This window comes from Anastrepha obliqua, unplaced genomic scaffold, assembly GCF_027943255.1.
Source record: "Anastrepha obliqua isolate idAnaObli1 unplaced genomic scaffold, idAnaObli1_1.0 ptg000392l, whole genome shotgun sequence".
Classification (NCBI taxonomy): domain Eukaryota; kingdom Metazoa; phylum Arthropoda; class Insecta; order Diptera; family Tephritidae; genus Anastrepha; species Anastrepha obliqua.
The window spans coordinates 1-5,000 of record NW_026562369.1 but is presented as its reverse complement, the minus strand read 5'-3'; the positions used below and the strand labels follow the sequence as shown (position 1 = coordinate 5,000).

The 5,000-nt window shown below is 34.0% G+C and overlaps 1 non-coding gene and 1 pseudogene across 1 annotated transcript in view; both read right to left on the bottom strand.

Annotated features, from left to right (window-relative positions):
* The window catches only part of LOC129252820 (large subunit ribosomal RNA), a 3,987-nt gene extending 2,058 nt beyond the window's left edge, over positions 1-1,929 (bottom strand). Inside the window, exon 1 of the ribosomal RNA XR_008583661.1 lies at positions 1-1,929. This exon is cut by the window's left edge and continues 2,058 nt beyond it. This is a non-coding gene — a ribosomal RNA (large subunit ribosomal RNA).
* A 442-nt stretch (positions 1,930-2,371) lies between these two features.
* On the bottom strand, positions 2,372-2,552 carry LOC129252819 (5.8S ribosomal RNA; annotated as a pseudogene).
* Positions 2,553-5,000: the final 2,448 nt, after the last annotated feature.

Below are 5,000 nucleotides of genomic sequence, written 5' to 3'. Positions count from 1 at the left end.
TCAACAGGTTACGGAATTGGAACCGTATTCCCTTTCGTTCAAAATAATTCAAGTATTTTAATTATTTTTAAATATATTTTTATTAATATTTTTTTTTTATTAAAAACTTGAAAATTTTCGGCTTTCGCCTTGAACTTAGGACCGACTAACTCGTGATCAACCACTGTTCACACGAAACCCTTCTCCACTTCAGTCCTCCAAGGTCTCATTCGATTATTTGCTACTACCACCAAGATCTGTACCAATAGCGGCTCCATGCAGGCTTACGCCAAACACTTCTAAGCACACTATTGTACCCTCCTACTCACTAAAGTTTCAAAATTTATAAATCAATCGAAATTGTTTTATAAATCATCTACTTTAGCGGTAATGTATAGGTATACAACTTAAGCGCCATCCATTTTAAGGGCTAGTTGCTTCGGCAGGTGAGTTGTTACACACTCCTTAGCGGATTACGACTTCCATGTCCACCGTCCTGCTGTTTTAAGCAACCAACGCCTTTCATGGTATCTGCATGAGTTGTTAATTTAGGCACCGTAACATTACGTTTGGTTCATCCCACAGCGCCAGTTCTGCTTACCAAAAGTGGCCCACTGGGCACATTATATCATAACCTCAACCTTCATATCAAGAAAGGTGAGGTTCTTACCCATTTAAAGTTTGAGAATAGGTTAAAATCGTTTCGACCCTAAGGCCTCTAATCATTCGCTTTACCAGATAAGATTATTTTATATAATTTTTAAATGCACCAGCTATCCTGAGGGAAACTTCGGAGGGAACCAGCTACTAGATGGTTCGATTGGTCTTTCGCCCCTATACTCAATTCTGACAATCGATTTGCACGTCAGAACTGTTTCGGTCTTCCATCAGGGTTTCCCCTGACTTCAACCTGATCAAGTATAGTTCACCATCTTTCGGGTCACAGCATATATGCTCAAGGTACGCTCCAGTTAGAGGTATAAATAATAATAAATTATCATTATACATAACTATATGGAACGCCCCGGGATTGAATTAATTGACTATTTATTAAAAAATAGACTAAAAATTAATCCCATTATATTTAAGTTAAGTTAATTATGCCATTAAGTTTAATATAACTCAATGACTTGCACATATGTTAGACTCCTTGGTCCGTGTTTCAAGACGGGTCCCGAAGGTATCCTGAATCTTTCGCATTGTTAATCATATAAATGCATACAAATAAATATTAATATCATAGATATTAAATTTTTTGTAAAATTCAAAAAATGAATTTTAGCATTATATATAATAAAATCTATCAACACTTTATCAAATCATTAGTATTTATTTTATGTTAATATGCTTAAAAAGCAAATTAATTTAAATAAACTTAATATCACCAATGATCTTTTGATAAATACTTTATTATGTTAATAGATTACAATGTCCTTATATGAAAAAAATGCACATTATTTTTTTAATTATTTAATGATGAATTTTTCATAATGGATATTCAGGTTCATCGGGCTTAACCTCTAAGCAGTTTCACGTACTATTTAACTCTCTATTCAGAGTTCTTTTCAACTTTCCCTCACGGTACTTGTTTACTATCGGTCTCATGGTTATATTTAGTTTTAGATGGAGTTTACCACCCACTTAGTGCTGCACTATCAAGCAACACGACTCTTTGGAAATATCTTTCTAGTAATCATTAACGTTATACGGGCCTGGCACCCTCTATGGGTAAATGGCCTCATTTAAGAAGGACTTAAATCGTTAATTTCTCATACTAGATATTAAGATATTCCATACACTGCATCTCACATTTGACATATAGACAAAGTGACTTAGTGCTGAACTATTTTCTTTTCGCTCGCCGCTACTAAGAAAATCCTTGTTAGTTTCTTTTCCTCCCCTCATTAATATGCTTAAATTCAGGGGGTAATCCCATATGAGTTGAGGTTGTTTTAATATTCTTTTTTTATCTTCTCACAATTTAATAAAAAAATTATATCATCTTTTCATCTCTATTTTTCTTTTCTCCTTTTATATATTGTAAATATATAAAAATAATAATAATGTAAAATGAGGCAATCCTAGAATAAAAAATTTAATTTTTATGCTAGACATTCCTCCTTTTAATTACATATATAAATTATTATTTTATATATATATATAAATAATATGAAAATTTTTTGTAAAGAATACTTAGATTCAATATTTTCATCATTTCATTTTATTTGAGAGGATTTTTTTTTTAAAGAATATATAATAAATAAAATTCATTATATATCTTTATTTTTTTTGCTATTAATATTATGAATTATTTAAAATCCAATAATATACACATTTGCTTAAATTCAATTATTTTTATAAAAGAATAAGCAACTTATTTAGCATAGTCTTACAACCCTCAACCATATGTAGTCCAAGCAGTACTTTAAAATTGAATTTAATGTACATAACAGCATGGACTGCGATATGCGTTCAAAATGTCGATGTTCATGTGTCCTGCAGTTCACACGATGACGCACAGTTTGCTGCGTTCTTCATCGACCCATGAGCCAAGTGATCCACCGCTTAGAGTATTTTTTTATTTATTTTTATTTATAACAAATGTCAATTTTTTTTTGCATATATTAATTGAAAGAGTAAAATTAAATAATATTAATAATATATAAATTGATTTTCTTTCAATAATATATATCAAATATATTTAACTCTAAACATTTTTATTAAGTTGCGAATGTCTTAGTTCAACAATAATACAGTGGTGGTATTTATTATGATTCAATTATTTTGTATTTTTTTAATCATTTTATGTATATATAATAATATAATAAATATATACCACTTTTGTTATTGTGAACAAATTAACTTATCATTCAATCAAATGAATAATAAGTACAACTTTTTATTTTCATGTTTAAAGGTTTTTAAAAGAAAAAAATAAGAAAAAACATTACAAAATGTACCATCATATATTATATTTAATATGATATAATTGATGGATCACAAATTGAATGAAAAAGAATAAAAAGAATTATGGATTCAAAATAATTATATAAATTTTTTTTTTTTTTTCTTTTTTTTTTTTTTTTTTTTTTCTTTTTGTTCGTTTGTTTGCTTGTCTGTTTGTTTGTTTGTTTGTTTGTTTTTCTTACGGATATGGAACACAATAATGATCCTTCCGCAGGTTCACCTACGGAAACCTTGTTACGACTTTTACTTCCTCTAAATAATCAAGTTCGGTCAACTTTTGCGAAACAACCGTGACACACGAGGCGTCACAGTGATCACGTCCGGAGACCTCACTAAATAATTCAATCGGTAGTAGCGACGGGCGGTGTGTACAAAGGGCAGGGACTTAATCAATGCGAGTTAATAACTCGCACTTACTGGGAATTCCAAGTTCATGTGAACAGTTTCAGTTCACAATCCCAAGCATGAAAGTGGTTCAGCGGTTTACCCGGACCTCTCGGTCTAGGAAATACACGTTGATACTTTCATTGTAGCGCGCGTGCAGCCCAGGACATCTAAGGGCATCACAGACCTGTTATTGCTCAATCTCGTTACTGCTAGACGCAATTTGTCCATTTAAGAAGCTAGTGTCCTTATAATGGGACAAACCAACAGGTACGACTCCACTTATATAAACACATTCAAACACTTGTACATTCAAGATGTACGCATGAAAGAAGGCTATATAAGTTTCAACATCATAATCCTGAAAGCATCTATTTAATATATTTGAGTCTCGTTCGTTATCGGAATTAACCAGACAAATCACTCCACGAACTAAGAACGGCCATGCACCACCACCCATAGATTCGAGAAAGAGCTATCAATCTGTCTTACACGCTTATGTTCGGACCTGGTAAGTTTTCCCGTGTTGAGTCAAATTAAGCCGCAGGCTCCACTCCTGGTGGTGCCCTTCCGTCAATTCCTTTAAGTTTCAGCTTTGCAACCATACTTCCCCCGGAGCCCAAAAGCTTTGGTTTCCCGGGAAGCGACTGAGAGAGCCATAGTAGTAGCTACACCCAATTGCTAGCTGGCATCGTTTATGGTTAGAACTAGGGCGGTATCTGATCGCCTTCGAACCTCTAACTTTCGTTCTTGATTAATGAAAACATCTTTGGCAAATGCTTTCGCTTAAGTTAGTCTTACGACGGTCCAAGAATTTCACCTCTCGCGTCGTAATACTAATGCCCCCAAACTGCTTCTATTAATCATTACCTCTTGATCTAAAAACCAATGAAAGTAGAACAGAGGTCTTATTTCATTATTCCATGCACAAAATATTCAGGCATTTGGAGCCTGCTTTAAGCACTCTAATTTGTTCAAAGTAATTGTACCGGCCCACAACAACACTCGATGAAGAGCACTGAAGTAGGTTTAAATAGGAGGAATATATAAAAAATACATTGTATTAATTATATATAAGAACTCCACCGGTAATACGCTTACATACATAAGGTAATGTACATACCACAATATATAGTTGTACTACCCGTATGAAGCACAAATTCAACTACGAACGTTTTAACCGCAACAACTTTAATATACGCTATTGGAGCTGGAATTACCGCGGCTGCTGGCACCAGACTTGCCCTCCAATAGGTCCTTGTTAAAGGATTTAAAGTGTACTCATTCCAATTACAGGGCCTCGGATATGAGTCCTGTATTGTTATTTTTCGTCACTACCTCCCCGAACTGGGAGTGGGTAATTTACGCGCCTGCTGCCTTCCTTAGATGTGGTAGCCGTTTCTCAGGCTCCCTCTCCGGAATCGAACCCTGATTCCCCGTTACCCGTTGCAACCATGGTAGTCCTAGATACTACCATCAAAAGTTGATAGGGCAGACATTTGAAAGATCTGTCGTCGGTACGGGACCATACGATCTGCAAGTTATCTAGAGTTCAACCAATTTAACGATCAAATGATCGCTTGGTTTTAGTCTAATAAAAGCACACGTTCCATAAGGTCCGTGTTTATATTGCATGTATTAGCTCTAGAATTACCACAGTTATCCAAGTA